Genomic DNA, 17,240 nt, shown 5'->3' on the forward strand with positions numbered 1-17,240 from the left:
CTGGCATTCCAGATCGATTTAAATCGAAAACAACGGGAAATCCGATCGGATTTTTCAGTCGAATGAAAAAAAAGCTTTCGATTTTTCTCGAGAGATACGATCATTTTTATCGAGTTACTGTAAAATCGGATCATTTTATTGTATCGTGTGTGTGGCCACCTTTATACGATTTTTTTGGGCCAAAAGTTTCACAGTACAGTGGAAACATAGCCAAGCCTCATTAGGATCCAGAGGCTTCCCCCCTCCCAAGGCAAATAGACCCCCCCCCCATCTCCCGACTTTTTTTTTTGTTTTTGCTTTTTTGTTACAGTTCCTGTATTACCTAAAAACCACTTAACTTGTTAGCTTATCAGTACTTTGCATTCACAGGCATAGATTTTCCACATGGTCCTGCTAAGAACATCACAGGTGAAGAAGGGGAATTAGCTCAAATGGTAGAGCGCTCGCTTAGCATGCGAGAGGTAGCGGGATCGATGCCTGCATTCTCCAAGCATTTTAAACCGCAAGATTCTTAAGTTTTTGAGTAAATTCATCTGGCTAAATTCATTTTCAAAAAAAGAAAAGAAAAAAAGTTGCAAGCATTTTATGTAGACATACAGTATGTGTTTCGTCAGGTATCCATACAAAGTGAGACTCCCCTCTTTTTTGAAGACTGCTACAAATAATCAAATGTCACATTTCAAAAAAAACTAACTGACACTAAGGCTGGACTGCTCTGCCAGCATAGAATATATGCAGGAAAGGAATCCAGTGTGTTTATTTCTGTACTATGGGTCAGAACACAGCAGGTGGTATCTGCTTGCTAGGCTGTATATCTGGCATTGTGGAGGCAGCTGCATCTGTCGGTGGGCTTTCTGCACACTGACATATGGACCTTGCTATTTTTGAGCCTTCTTTTACACTGCAAATGGCAGTTCCGATTTCTGATTCCGCTTTGCACTGGATGCTAGCAACAAAAGAAGAAAAACAGGGAAAAATGCAGCATGCAGGACTTTTTTTTATTGCATCAAAAATTGGAATCACATGTAAAATCGCATCAAAATCGGAACTGCATGTAGTGTAAAAGAGCCCTCATAGACACTATAGTGTCTTTGAGACACTTAGGCTGGTTTCACAGTGGGACGTTACAGGCGCACGTTAGAGCAGCCTGTAACGCAGCCCACCGCACAGTAATGAAAAATCAATGGGCTGTTCACAGTGCCCACATTGTGTTACATTGTAACGCTGCGCCATAAGACAACGTACTGCATGCAGTACTTTACACGCGGCAGAGCCGCGTTAGACTGCTTGCACATGCTCAGTAATGTTGGGGAGGAGCGGAGAGTAGCCGGGCACATGGCTAATTAATATTCACTGCACTCAGTGACGTGCAGTGTTTACTTCCTAGAGCGGCCGCTCTGTACGGCGATTGGCCGGGCGGGACCACGTGATGCCGCATGCGTCCAAGAGTACGCATCACGGATGCCAGAGTGAGCTGCACAACGCAGCTCACTCCGACGTCCACACCAGAGAGCACCAGGCGTTGCGTTAGGGGCACGTTATGCGACCATAACGTACCCTAAAACGCAACATCCTGGTATGAAACCAGCCTTAAAGTGGATCTGAGATAAACTTTTACTCATTGCATAGTTGTGTTCCTTACATATAGTTTATAGGGCATTCCTCAAGCCAAATACTTTTTTTTTTGTTTTGTTTTAATACTCTAATTCCCTATAAACTAAACAAGCCTTGCCCACAGCTTGTTCAGAGTTCCTTGGCACTGTAGCAAGGGCTTATGGCAGCTCAGTCTGTGCAGGAGGAGGTGGAGGTTACTAGCCAGATATTTCAGAGGCAAAGGGGAGGAGGAGAGGGGACTGAATTTGTCACAGGCTATGGACTGAAGATTACACACAGGCAAGCTGATAGCATGTCAGCTTATTTGTGTGTAATGTCACAAACAAAACATGGCTGCTGTCGTATCACAGGAATAAATAATCATAAACTGTTGAAGCTGTTTGCAGCTAGATTTGGTGTGTAAACTACCTAAACTTTGGATAAGATATATAGACATGTTACTTGTTATAGTTAGTATTTCATCCCGGATCCGCTTTAAAGTGAACCTCCGGACTAAAAATCTACTTAGCAGCACTGAAAAGGCTTGGTGTTTCTTTAACAGTTTCACAGCATCAGAACTTTTTCCCCCCTGATGCTGTGCAAAGCATGATGGGATTTCTGATGTTGTTGTTCTCATTGCCTAGCAACTGGGAGGGGTGATCAGGACGCAGGACAGTTGGAACTGCGTCTCATGCTCCCTGTCACCTCCTTTCAACCAAAAAGATGGCTGCCTCCATGAAAAAGATGGCTGCCCCCATGAAATCACAAACATTTGTCTGTTCTTTTAAAACAGGGTGGGTAAGAGATTATATTACCTAGCTATTTTAATTAACATAACTAATGTAACTTAATGACAGTATGTTTGCTTAGGCTGAAGCTCGCCTAAGGTGTCACACATTAGTTTTTTAAAGAGAATTTGTAATCAAAAAAAGTTGCCCTGGGGGGTACTTACCTCAGGAGGAGGAAGCCTCTGAATCCTAATGAGGGTTCCCTTGTTCTCTGCAGTAGCCCCAATCCTGCGCGGGCTCACCCCGTAGCATGCATCGATATTCACCTTTTGGATCCAGTGCTCGATTATTTCCACTGGAGCCTGAGGGGGAAGATAGTACTGCGTCTGCGCTGGATCTGAAAGGTTAATATTGCCGTCTACAGCCATCCGGAGTCCCAGCACTGGATCGGGCCTACTGCGGAGGACGATGGAAGCCTTGGGCACTTTTTGTTAATTACAGATTATCTTTACGTTTTTTTTTTTCTATTTCAACCAAACCGATCCAGTTTTTTAGTTGATTGAAAGTTCTAAGGAAGTTGTTAGAGTTACCACACATGTGGGCTCGGGATTGCTGCAATTTGATAGGCCAGGTTCACAGTGGTGCATTGCATAGCATTATAATGTGTGTGAACTGCAATGGAGGATGCACATAAACTTTAACCTCCTGAGCGGCATGCCGCTCAAGAGCTTTTGCTAGCCTCAGAGTCCCCCAGTATAAATCTATTAGGTTATATGGCTGCATTACATGTTAGCTAGCACTAGGCTAGCTAGTATAGGTGCCCACCACCCCCCGATTGCCCCCGATCCAGCCGCTATATACATACCAAGCCTCTATCCAGCGATCGCCGCAGCCTCTCTGCACAGTTCCGGTGTTCTCTATGGGGGGGATCGGGACTGTGCATGATGTTGGTGACATCACCGATCCTCCCCATAGAGAAGACTGGAGATGTACAGGGAGGCTGCAGCCACAAAACGTAATAGATTTATACTGGTGGACTCTGAGGCTAGCAAAACTTCTTGAGCGGCATACCTGACACAGTGTTGGGCACAGGGGCGTTGCTAGCCCCAAGGATCAGTGGCACGTGCCCTGGATCTATTCAGGGGTGCCCTAGATGTCCCCCAGGCAGAGTCAGCTGTGGTGCCTCAATGGCAGGCATGCTGGGAGCTCTGGTGCATCAATCAGGGGTGTGCCGAGTGCTGTGGTGCCTCTATGTGGGCATATTGGATGCTGTGGTGCCTTTATGGGGGCATGCAGGGAGCTGTGGTTCTTCTATGGGGCATGCTGGGAGTTGTGGTGCCTCAATGGCAGGCCTGTGGGAGCATGGGAGGGAATCCACTAGAAGGTCAGGGAATGCTATGGGGGAGCTGCCAGATATCCTGGTGGCAGGTCAGCCCTCCCAGCAGGAAGCACGAGCAGCCAGCACAGAAGCCAGGTATCTCTGCCTAGTTATATTTAACCACTTTATCCACAAGTCAGTAGATATACGTCCTCTGTGACTTCATCTAAGCCACGAGTCAGTAGATATACGTCTTGTAGCAGAAGCAGTGCAGTGCAGGATTGGGCTTGCTCCTGTGCACATTTCTGGCACTATCTGATGCAGCACTAATTGGTGAACGGGAATATATGTTTCCTGAGCTAATGGGATTGATTTTTACTATTAACATTTTTCTTATTTCATAGTGAAAAATACACTCTGTAGCATTATTTCAGAATCAAATATCTTCACCATAAATTGTGACTGGAACATAATCTAAGTTTTGTGATAAGCAGTAAGAATAGCCAAACAAAATTTGTATTTTTTTATCTACAGTAGCACTTTTTATTTTTAAACTGGAATACTGGTAAAACTGAGAAATAAATGTTTTTTCTATTTTTTGTCTTTGTTTTCCCATTAAAATTCATAGAAAACAAAATTGTTTGAGGGAAAAAATGGCATACAATGAAAGCCTAGTTTGTCTTGAAAAAAACAATATATATTTCATTTCTGTGTCCTAAGTAGGGATAAAGTTATTTCTGATTAAACAAGGACACCGCTAAAACTGTCAAAACTGCTCTGGTCCATAAGTGGGGAAAAAAGGTCTGGATGCGAAGTGGTTACGTGACACTAAGTGAGTTCTTTTGGGAAGTCTTTTATCCAGCCGCAGAGGATGGGATGCACATTGAGATGTCCTAGCTTTTCAAAGAGGATGTTGGGGCTAATGGAGTTGAAGGAATATACATAAAAGCACGCACCTGAAAGAAGCATGCATCTGAAAGAAGCATGCAGCTAATCCAGTCAAACTTCAGTTAGACATCTGATCTGCATGCTTGTTCAGGGGCTATGGCTAAAAGTATAGAAGGCAGAGGGTCATTAGGACAGCCAGGCAATGTGCATTGTTTAAATATTTTTCTAAACTTATACAGCACAAACTTGCCTTGAGTCTGGTCGTGTATAATTGAAAAAAAAAAAAAAAAAAACAAGTGTCCCTGGGTGGGCTTGAACCAATTTTTTATCTACAGATGACTGACCAATGTTACCACTTCCATATAGTATGAGAGCATACCTACACAGTCTGTACATAGCATTCAAAAACTGTTGGCCCCCATAATACAATGCAGTGGTAAAATTGACCATTCATCGGCAGACTAAAATTGATTGTGTTTATGGAACCTAAAGCTACATACACACATTAGATAAAAATCACTTGAAACTCAAGAAAAATGATGATTAACAATATTTTAACTCATCATTGCAGGCAGCCTCCATATCCCTCTCTTTACAGTTGTCCTTTAAAGAGACACTGAAGCGAAAAAAAATATATGATATAATGAATTGGTTGTGTACTATGAATAATTACTAGAAGATTAGCAGCAAAGAAAATATTCTCATATTTTTATTTTCAAGTATATAGTGTTTTTCTAACATTGCATCATTCTCTAATATGTGCAGATTACACAACACTCAGCATTCAACATGATTCTTTCAGAGCAGTCTGTGAACTAATGACCTCTCCTCTGGCAGAGAAAAAGTAAACCGTTCACTTACAGTTGAGATAATAAAAGTCAGAAGACAGCCCTATCCACGACTTTGAAAGTCGTAGAGATTAATGGCTTTTTTGCATAGAGATAACAACTGGAGTTTCTTAACTCTTCTTGTACTGGAAACAATTACACTGATGTATCTGATCTTAATGTTTTATTTCTTAGCTGTACTACACATACAAATCATAATATCATCATTTTTTTTTCGCTTCAGTGTCTCTTTAAGGCTGTAATTTGCTCCCTTTGTACAGATTTTGTTATTTTCTTGGAGTAAATGATTTAGGCTGTATTAATTTGTGTAAAGAGAGCATACTGAGGTAATCTTGTCGACCTAAATGACTTTAAAAAGCAACAAATATTCTGTTAGATATACTTTTTTGTTTCATACCAGTAAACTTTACAAGCTCCTGTGTTTAGACAGATGGTTTGACCCATCCCTGATCTCTTATCACTACCTCACTTTCACAAGCATAGCTCTTCCACACCCCGTGGACATAAGACCAGGAAGGGTCAATGAAATACAGGGGAATTAGCTCAAATGGTAGAGCGCTCGCTTAGCATGCGAGAGGTAGCGGGATCGATGCCCGCATTCTCCAAGAACTTTTAACTCACTGCAAAACAATGTTTATTGTCCACAAAATTGTAAAGTTTAAAATACATGTGAGCACATACAAATAGGAAGTATGTGTCTTCTACAGTAAAATGAAATATAAATTCCCTTTCTCGTATGTTGCTGTCGTTTACAGCAGTTAATAGAAATCTGAAACGAAAAAAAAAATATATTCTAGCAGTTGGACTGAGAAACTACAATTCACTAAGTGCTTTTGAAAATTAAGAAAACCCTGAGAATTCCCCGTAAGAAGATGGACTAGTCCAAAACCTGTCAGATCTGTTGGAATTCTACTAAATACTGTAAGTGACATGTTGGCGATTTATAAATACAATAAATAAATAATAAACAACATGGGAGAAAAGTAATGTATAGCACATATTACTTATTTGGTAGAAATAGACTTTTTATTTATGTGTTTTCATGTATTTCAAATTTTACTAATTGTTCATGATATTGATCCTTTAAATATTTTTTAATTTATGCAGCACCAACTTGCCTTGGGTCTGATCTTGTATACATAAAATATAAAATAAAACAGAAAGCGTCCCTGGGTGGGCTTGAACCACCAACCTTTCGGTTAACAGCCGAACGCGCTAACCAATTGCGCCACAGAGACCTGTGAGCCCCTTTGGTGGAGAAAAAGCCTTTTCAAGAAACAATGGTGAGGAAACAAAGTAACTGCTTGTCCCACCACAGAGACTGAAGTTTTTTTTTACAAAGCAATCAAGGCAAGGGGAATTAGCTCAAATGGTAGAGCGCTCGCTTAGCATGTGAGAGGTAGCGGGATCGATGCCCGCATTCTCCAATATCTTTTGACTCACTACAGAACAATGTTTATTGTCCACAAAAAACATTAACAAGCTTCTCAAAGCTTTGTAGGTTAATTAGAATGAACTCATTTGTATAAGGATTGCCAGCATTCTGCACAAACGTATTTATCTTGCAGAGCACCCAAACGCAGTCATATTCCACTTTCATTGACATAGTGCTACACAAGACTTTTTATATTTAAACAGAACCTTAACTAAAGGGAAAATAAAGTTTCTACCAGCCCCCTGCAGCTGCCCTGTGCCTGCGCTATCCTGGAACGATCCTTCAGTCCCCCTCAGCGGCCAAGTTATGTTTTCGGCATCTGGCCAGTCACTGGACCACTGTGCCTTTGTGACCCTGACGTCTGCATTCTCACTCGCGTTGCTGTCCTGTGCAGTATGCAGATGAGCGTAATGACTTAATTACGATTTTGCGAAATTTCACGTAATTAGTGTAATTACGATTATGGCCGTAAGTACATAATCGTAATGAAGAAGGATTTCGCGAAATTCTGCGTAAGCGTAATTTTCGCGTAATTTTCGCATTACCGTGGGTATCGCGAAATTACGTTTGCCTTGCATGCAACCGTTTGTAAGCGTAGTTACATAACGTAATTTCGCGATAGTTCATATTACTGTAAGCGTTAATTTTCGCGTCGTTTTCGCGTTACGGTGGGTATCGCGAAATTACGTTTGCCTTGCATGCAAACGTTTGTAAGCGTAGTTTACACCCTTGAACTGCGCATGCTTAGTTTTTACATTATTTAACGCGAAAAAGCGTTTATATGCGAAAATTTGTTAGCGTTCGTCTGACTACCGCTGATTCGCTTCTGATTGGCTAATGCGAACAAGTAATTTTTTATAGCTAACAAGTAATTTCAAAATTCGCGAAATTACGAAGAAATGCACAATTACGGGATGGTTTAACGCGAAATTACGTTATGGTTTAACGCGAAATTACGTTATGAACGAAACGTGAAATTACGCGTTGAAAATTACGCTTACGGTATTTTCAATTACGATTTTAATGGCAATTACGCTACCATAATTTCGCATCGTAATAGCAAATTTCGCATGCGTAATTATAGTAACGCGAAATTTCAAAAATTTCGGCTCAACCCTATATGCAACAGCAACATGAGTGTGAACAAGGACACGCAAGGCCATGGTCATGCAGGCGCAGTGGTCTGGTGACTGGCCAGATGCAGAAAAGAAAACATAGCCACTGCGAGGGACTGAAGGATTGTTCCCAGGATGGCGCGTGCACAGGGCGGCTGCAGAAGGCTGGTAGAAGCCCCAGTCAAGTGAAACTCTTCCCCCCCCCCCCTTTAGTTAAGGTTCCCTTTAGGCCTTGTTCACATCTAAAATCGAAATCTCTGACACCAGCGGTTTTTCAATTTTTAGCACAATTTTTTTTAGCACCTCCTGGCGCTTACCTGCGCGCTGCGATTTTTTGTAAAGCTCGTTTCTAATCGCTTTTGCAGAGCAATTCTGTTTTTTTTCACTTCCTGACGTTAGTAAGTGAACTCTTTCACTGGCAAATGAATAAATACAATGTATTTATTCATGAAAGCGCTGGGGAAATCGCTATACAAGGCGTATCTTCCAGCGCTTTTGCGATTTCCCTATACCTTCCATTATAGGCAAATCGGCCCAAAAATGGTACAGGCAGCGCTCTGGTGAGCGGATTGGAATCGAACAGATCAGATGTGAGCACTCTCATAGGGAACTATTGCACAAGCGCTTTTAGGATGATTTTGCAAATCGCCGGCGCTTAAAAAAAGCAGTGCTGGTCGTAATGGAAAAATCTACGCTTACGGATCATTACGCGTAATTTTACGCTATTACGCATTACGGAATTACGCTTACGGCGTAGACATTTATCTACGGTTCATGTCTGTAATTACGCATGGCCCTTACGCAATTACGCGTAAGAATACTGTAATGCAGGTTGTTACGTTATTGCCTTACGCATAATTTCCTACTAGCAATTAATGCGTAAGGCAATTTAAGTAGGGTTAGGCAGCCGGTCCTGAAAGGCATAAAGACTGCTAATTACATTAAGACAGTTTGAAAATCATAGAGCAGTTAGTGCTCTGCATTGCAGCAATAATGGATCAAGTCAGTATTATTTAGGGCTTGTTCCCAACTAGGGCGTTTTCACCTTTTTTAAGCACCGCGATTTGCAATGAATCCCTATGATAGTGTTCACATCTGAGCTGTTCGATTCCGATCCGCTCACCAAAGCGCTGCGCTGCCTGGACCATTTTTGGGGCGATTTTCCTCAATGGAAGGTATAGGGAAATCGCAAAGCGCTTGAAAAAATGCTTTGTATAACGATTTCTCCAGCGCTTTCATGAATAAATACATTGTATTTATTCATTAGCTGCAACTCTTAATTTAATCGCTTTCTATTCAGATGAATGGACAGCTGTCGGTTTGATTGCTTACCACCACTTTCTTTGCGCAAATACGGCGCTTTAATCTGCATTTTTGTTGTCATCTGCCTGACGCTAAGCCAATCCTGGAAGCAGGTTGCTTCGAGATAGTTTACTGCCATGCTTCTGTGTCCTCTTGCAGGGATGAAAAACACTGCAAAGAAACTGCCGCTGAAAGCCGACAAATGCTTTTATACAAGCTTGCAAAAAAGCATTTTCAATGAGTCGCCAGGATGCTGTGGGTGGGTGGTTTGGACGTCCACCTGAACCAAGCTCAAAGGTGCCCATGCTCTCATCAATTTTACCATTTGATTTTAATCATCTTTGACCAAAAGTCGGTCGTAAGAATTGTTGGGATAGGATGGAAAATCTCGGTTTATCAGGGGTGGGGCATGACTGTCAGTAGATTGATTTGGAATAGATTCAATTGATGTGTTGTGTGTTGGGGTGATCCTGGATGAAAAGCTAACACTCAGACAGCAGGTATCAGCTATTGTCAAGCTTTTCTTTCTTCCATCTGAGAAATATAGCGAAAATCAAACACCTTATCAAAGCTGAAGACCTACTTGCCCTGGTTCATGCATTTGTATCCTGCCGTCTGGACTACTGCAACGCTCTATTCATCAGATCCCTGGATAAAGATCTGCACCCCTTATATGTACACACCATACAATTTTCTGGCAGATTTACCTGCCAGATCGATTTCCAACATGTCCGATCTGAATTCCAATCGACTTTCTGATGGTTTTTTTAAATTGTTCTTTTGATCGATTTTTGTTCAGTTCTATGAAAATCGATAAAAGGAAAAAAAACGAAATTCAGATTAGACATGCTGGAAATAATCAATCTGGCAGATAAATCTGCCCCCCAAAAATGTATGGTTTGTACCTAGCATTACAGCTAGTACAGAATGCTGCAGCCAGAATCCTAACCTATGCCCCCCACAGCTCACACATCTCCCCAGTACTGCAATGCCCTGTTCATCGGATCCCCGGATAAAGTTCTGCACCCCTTACAACTAGTACAGAATGCAGCAACCAGACTCCTAGCCAATGCCCCCCCCCCCCCCCGCAGCTCACACATCTCCCCAGTACTGCAATGCCCCCCCCCCCCCCCCGCAGCTCACACATCTCCCCAGTACTGCAATGCCCCCCGCAGCTCACACATCTCCCCAGTACTGCAATGCCCCCCGCAGCTCATACATCTCCCCAGTACTGCAATGCCCCCCGCAGCTCACACATCTCCCCAGTACTGCAATGCCCCCCCCGCAGCTCACACATCTCCCCAGTACTGCAATGCCCCCCGCAGCTCACACATCTCCCCAGTACTGCAATGCTCCCCGCAGCTCACACATCTCCCCAGTACTGCAATGCTCCCCGCAGCTCACACATCTCCCCAGTACTGCAATGCCCCCCGCAACTCACACATCTCCCGAATACTGCAATGCCCTGTTCATCGGATCCCCGGATAAAGTTCTGCACCCCTTACAACTAGTACAGATTGCAGCAGCCAGACTCCTAGCCAATGCTCCCCGCAGCTCACACATCAGCCCAGTACTGCAAACTCTTCACTGGTTGCCAGTAACATGTAGAATCCATTGTAAGATCTGCATCCTGACATTCAAGGCTCTAAACCACATGGGACCCAAATACATAGCAGATCTAATGGAACTTTATGCCCCTCCACGCACCCTCTGCTCTGCCAACAAGATTATTTGCTCCCTTTGCGCAGATTTTGGAGTAAATTAATTAGGCTGTATTAACTTATGTAGAGAAAGCATGCTGAAGTAAACTTGTAAAGTTAATGACTTCTGCAAAATTTAACAAGCAATGAATATTCTGTTAGAAGTATATTTTATGTCATACAGTAAACTTTACGAGCTCCCATGTTAAGGCAGATGGTCTGATCCTTCCCTGTTCTCTTATTACGCCCTCATATTCACAGGCATAGTTCTTTCACTCCCTCGGGGCTGAGGGCTAGAAGGAGTTAATCTATGGAAGGGGAATTAGCTCAAATGGTAGAGCGCTCGCTTAGCATGTGAGAGGTAGCGGGATCAATGCCCGCATTCTCCAAGAACTTTTAACTCGCTGCTAAATAATGTCTATTGTCCACACAACATTATCAAGCTTCTCAAAGCTTTGTAAATTAATCAGACTGAATTCATTGCCAGCATTTTGCACAGACATATTTGTTTTGCAGAGCAACCGAACATACTCATACTCCACTTTCATTGACATAATGCTACACAAGACTTTTCACTGTAACGAGAGGAATATGGAGACTGCCATATTAATTTCCTATTAAACAATACCAGTTGCCGGGCTGCCCTGCTGATCTAGTTGGCTGCAGTAGTATCTGAATAACACCAGCAACAAGCATGCATCTAATCTGGTCAGATTTTACAATAATCTCAGAAGCACCTGATCTGCTGCATGCTTGTTCAGGGGCTATGGGTAAAAGTATTAGAGGCAGAGGATCAGCAGGACAGCCAGGCAACTGGTATTGCTTCGAAGGAAATAAATATGGCAGCCTCCATATCCCTTGTCACAGTTGTCCTTTTAAAGCGGACTTGAACTCAGAACTTCCTATCTGCACTAAAAGATAAGCAACTGCATAATAACCTTTATAGAAAAACATTCCTTTGTTATAGCTTACAGAACTGCAATAAATCTGCAGTGTGTCTACTTCCTGCGTTCATGGAAGCAGACACATTGTAAACATCCCATGTTTACAAATTAGTTGCTCTGCCATGGCACAGGAGTTTACTGAGCTGACACAGCGGGGAGATCAAATAACAATTACAGATGAGGGGGAATTAGACAGGCTAAATGCTCTAAATACATACAGGGTGCATCTCTCTATTTTTCCTTCTGTCCTGTGCAAGAGTTCAGGTCCACTCTCAACAAAAAGATGTCACATTGTCCTGATCCTCAAGACTGGTTATCTCACTTGGAGGCATTTGAGTACCTGAGCCGTGATCGTATAGTGGTTAGTACTCTGCGTTGTGGCCGCAGCAACCCCGGTTCGAATCTGGGTCACGGCAGGTTTTTTTTTCATGGTCCTCTATTTATTACTATTTGAATTATGTTGAAGCGGACTTGAACTCAGAACTTCCTCTCTGCTCTAAAAGTTACGAAAGAGCATAATAACCTTAGAAAAAAAACATTTATTTGTTACAGCTGATACAAATACTGTAGGGGGTCGGGGGAAAATGAGTTGAACTTACCCGGGGCTTCTAATGGTCCCCCGCAGGTATCCTATGCCCACGCAGCCACTCACCGATGCTCTGGCCGCGCCTCTGGTTCACTTCTGGAATTTCAGACTTTAAAGTCAGAAAACTACTTCGCCTGCGTTGTCTTGTCCTCACTCCAGCTGATGGCACCAGAAGTGTATAGCACAAGCCCAGTATGGTCTGTGTCTGCGCAGTACACTCCTGGTGACATCAGCGGGAGCGAGGACACAGCAACGCAGGTGCAGTGGTTTTCTGACTTTAAAGTCAGAAATTCCAGAAGTGAACCGGAGGCGGGGCCAGAGCATCGGTGAGTGGCTGCGCGGGCACAGGATGTCTGCGGGGGACTGTTAGAAGCCCCGGGTAAGTTCAACTCATTTTCCCCCGACCCCCCTACAGTATCCCTTTAAATAAATCTCCAGTGATTCTACTTTCTGCTTTCATGGAAGCAGATATATCGTTAACATCCTGTGCTTTCAAATGAACTTATCAGCCGTGGCAGTCAGCCGACACAGGGAGAGATCAAATGACAACTTGTGATTAGAAACAGATGAGGGGGAATTAGACAGGCTAAACTGTCTAAATACATACAGGATGCTTTTCTCTCTGTTTTCCTTCTGTCCTGTGTAAAAGTTCAGGTCCACTTTAAAGGACATATGAGGTGAAAATAAACTGATGATAAAAACAATTGTATCTATCCTCCCTTCTCCTAAAAATGAAATTTTTAGCTATCCCACAGTTTTATTTTAGATTTTAATCTAGTTTTTACTGTTTCATCATTGCCGCTCAATGGCACCTTCACTGAAGCGTGCTAGAACACAAATCTATGAATTTTTGACCCTTTTTATCTCTTATCTGCTCTCAGAAGCCATTTACTGACAGGAAAGTGTTTTATGGCTGTAATTAATTATCAGTCAGGTTTATGCTATTGTTTGACCAAGTCCGACCCCGTCCTGACCCAAACAGAAACTGTCACTTTTATACCTGATGTTTAACTCTTTCAGGTAGAAAAAGAAGAAAATGAACACAGCATAGTTATCTGTGTGCTTGGCACTGTACATACCCATGTCTATCTCATCATGTCACCTCAGTTGTGCTTTAATTGTTTTTGTGGATTAAAAGCCCTTTCCACCTTTAAACATAATGGTGAAACAACAGGACAAATAACAGAAGCTTCTGTTTATGATGAAATACTGAAAGTCTGCAAATGATTTGGATTCAGGGCAAACAAGCAGCAGCAAAACCATAACGTGTGATTTTGAGTAAAATATTTGCTGGTGAGAACACAAGTGTGGCTGAGCCAATCACTGATTTCCCCCAACCAAAGAGCAATGAACCACTGTCAGGGCAGGAAGCGATTGTATGCTGGTTTTTCTGGAAAAACACAAGGCGATGGTCATGTGACTTCTAGTGAAAAAGCACAACAGGCAGAATGATGTACATGACCTGGTAGGTAAAGTTAGTCTGCAGTTCAAGGTAAGTGTATATTATTATTATTACTTTATTTTCTTGTAACTAGTAACAATGCAGTACTATAATTTGTATTTTATGTGCCCTATACACAAAGAAAAATAATGATTATTACTATAGAATCTCAAATATCAGGGACTCAGGAAACCAGAGCTCACAAGCTACCAGCGTCCACTTCTCCTGTTCCTGTCCGAAGCAGATAATAGCGCAAGTCAATTCTGGCGCGTCTACAGTATATTTTCAATGTTATCCACTTGAGGCGGATCAGTGCAAAACGGCGCATAGCGCCAGTGATAAAAACGGCGCCTCATAGACTTTTATTAAAAAATGATATTTATCGTTTTAGGGTTAAATAATGGCGCAGATTGTCATCTTCGTTTGCCATTGTAAATTTTTTTTTTATTCAATAACACTGTTATACCTAATAGCCCTAACTAAACCGCCGCATTCCCAACGCTCTAATCTAACTAATTGCCCCCAAACTCCCCGGGGGCAATCCGGGCTTCGTTTCCCAGTGAGGCAGGGCTATGAGCAGCAGCCCTGCCTCACGCGTGTCTGTCAGCGGCGGATCTCTGCCTCTCCCCGCCCCTCTCAGTCTTCCTTCTCTGAGAGGGGCGGGGGAGAGGCGGAGATCAGCCGCTGACAGACACGTGTGAGGCGGGGCTGCTGCTCATAGCCCTGCCTCACTGGGAAACGAAGCCCGGATTGCCCCCGGGGAGTTTGGGGGCAATTAGTTAGATTAGAGCGTCGGGAATGCGGCGGTTTAGTTAGGGCTATTAGGTATAACATTGTTATTGAATAAAAAAAAAATTTACAATGGCAAACGAAGATGAACATTGCCAATTGTAAATACGATAAATATCGTTTAAAAAAGATATCGTTTAAAAAATGTCGCCATTATTCGGCCGGCGCCATTTTTAACTGTACCCACTTGAGGGTTGCAGGCTTACACCCCCCTAGTGACCAGGTGATTATTTACAATTCAGCACACTGCAGCTTTGACTGTGTGCTGCACAGCCATACAACTTCGCACATAAATGGATCTTACCTCCTTTTCTTGTCACTAGTAGGCCCTTCTTGTGGTTATTTTACAGTACTTCACCCTCCCTTCTTCCCTTAAATTGGCCCTAGGCGGCGATCTAATCACTTCCCCTTCTTTCATAGAAATCAGCCTATGAGAGGGATTTGACTGTAAACCGCTCGGAGGAACAGCTAAGTGTCCCTTCTACAGTGCTGCGCTAGATCGCAGCTCTGTACCGATGTAAACAAACTTCTATACCATGGCACCTATACCTGGTTAACCTACACTGGAACACCTATACCTGGCTAACCTCTACTGGGGCCACCTATACTTGGCTACCTATTCAAGGAGTACCACAATTTTGACACCCTCGCCCTGAGAGCAATTGAGCCTAAAAATTGCCTTGCAATCAAGTTGAAATTCTACTTGACTATCTCTTGTAGGGAGTATAGACCAATCAGCTGTGTTGGGTTGCTGAGGAAGTAAACTGTCAGTGCTAATTGCCCATTAGTGGATCAGGCAGGGACACAGTTTATACATGAAAGGAGAGATTAAAACAATCACATCCCTGGGTGGGCTTGAACCACCAACCTTTTGGAACACAGCCAAACGCACTAACCAATTGCGCCACAGAGACCTGTGAGCCTGTGAGGCAAGAATATGTCTTTATAAACTGAACCTCAGGAATGAGCAGAGTGTTTTTAAAGTGGCCTGAATTCAGAACTGCATCTCTGCTCTAAAATATATGCTACAGCATAATAACCTTTAGGCCTCTTTCACAGTGAGACGTTGCGTTTGATGCAACGTTAAAGTCACACAACGTGCCCCTAATGCAGCGCATGTATGCTATAAAATTGGACGTTATTTTGTACTACGTTATGTGTCTCTTGGTGCGCTATTTTCATTGCATACTGATGGAACGAAAACCGCGCATGGGTTACAATTATAAAAAACCCAAAACATTACTGAGCATGTGCAACACACATAACGCAGCAAATGTATTGCTAGATGAACCAGCGTTGCTGCACCAATGGATTCGACGTGCAGAGACCACCCCTGGAGTCACAGGGAAACCTCAGCAATCATCAAAGGTCCGCACCATCCAGTATTCAAGTTTCTTTATTTATAGAAAAACAAACGTTTGCTTTCTTAAAACAGAAAGAATTTGCGATAATTCAGGTTGGAGTGAGCTTGAGATGTCTCCCAGGGCATCACTGCTGAATATATGCAAATTAACCATTGTTACCCTTAGAAGCTAAACACACCTCCAGAACCGCTGGAATGCAATGATGTGTCAGCTTGTTAATTTGTAAATTTGTCTGTACCTCTCGGTGTTACAAGCCCTACTGCATAGAGCCAAATTAATCCATGCCATGCACTGATGAGGATCAAACAATCCGAAACAGTCTGTATGCATGTTGGATTATTATGGCTCTGTACAAATTAACAAGCTGACACATCATTGCATTCCAGCAGTTCTGGAGGTGTGTTTAGCTTCTAAGGGTACCATGGTTAATTTGCATATATTCAGCAGTGATGCACTGGGAGACATCTCAAGCTCACTCCAACCTGAATTATCGCAAATTCTTTCTGTTTTAAGAAAGCAAACTTTTGTTTTTCTTAACATCTTAGTAAGGGGGCTTTTAGGACCATTGTAGTCCCTTACACACTCCAATGAGTTCTGGGTCACCATGAGCTTGCTGGTTAGTCTGTAGGGCTCTTTCACATTAGGGCAGATTTTCTGCGTTTCAACGCAAAGGATAAAGTTTGCGTTACCCAAGGTGAAATGAAAGTCCATAGACTTTCATTTTAGCTTTCACATATAACGCTGCGTTTTTGTGCGTTGCGTTACACTGCACCCAGGCGCAGTTTTTCGGCCGACGCTAGCTTTATGCGTTACAATGTTAGTCAATGTAAGTTTTTAATCCGTTAACGCAGGCAATCAGTCCCAGAATGCAACAGAGGAACAATGTAGAAAGTTGACAACTAAAAGAAAAAAAAATTACCTGCGTTTTTCTATGTGCTGTAACGCATTGAAAACGGATTAAAAACGCACACTCACTGCAGTGCAACGCATATCAAAACGCAGTAAAAGGCATACAACAAAACATATGCTTTGAGCGTTCTCCAACGCAAGCTCTGATGTGAAAGAGCTCTTAGTAAAAAGACATGAGTAAAAACAGGTCTGCATGAAGATGACGCACAGGCGTTTCGACCCTTCTTTCTCAAATCATTGCAGATCCTCCAGCACCCAAGGCTGAGAGGCCAAACTGCGC

The 17,240-nt window shown here is 42.7% G+C and overlaps 3 non-coding genes across 3 annotated transcripts; 1 reads left to right on the top strand and 2 right to left on the bottom strand.

Annotated features, from left to right (window-relative positions):
- Positions 1-5,907: 5,907 nt before the first annotated feature.
- Positions 5,908-5,980, top strand: TRNAA-AGC (transfer RNA alanine (anticodon AGC)). Its single transcript has one exon. It is a non-coding gene; the product is annotated as a tRNA-Ala (tRNA).
- Positions 5,981-6,539: 559 nt separating this feature from the next.
- On the bottom strand, positions 6,540-6,613 carry TRNAN-GUU (transfer RNA asparagine (anticodon GUU)). The gene has a single exon. It is a non-coding gene; the product is annotated as a tRNA-Asn (tRNA).
- An 8,914-nt stretch (positions 6,614-15,527) lies between these two features.
- TRNAH-GUG (transfer RNA histidin (anticodon GUG)) lies at positions 15,528-15,601 on the bottom strand. The gene has a single exon. It is a non-coding gene; the product is annotated as a tRNA-His (tRNA).
- Positions 15,602-17,240: the final 1,639 nt, after the last annotated feature.

The sequence above is a fragment of the Hyperolius riggenbachi genome, chromosome 8 (assembly GCF_040937935.1).
Source record: "Hyperolius riggenbachi isolate aHypRig1 chromosome 8, aHypRig1.pri, whole genome shotgun sequence".
In the NCBI taxonomy this organism is placed as follows: domain Eukaryota; kingdom Metazoa; phylum Chordata; class Amphibia; order Anura; family Hyperoliidae; genus Hyperolius; species Hyperolius riggenbachi.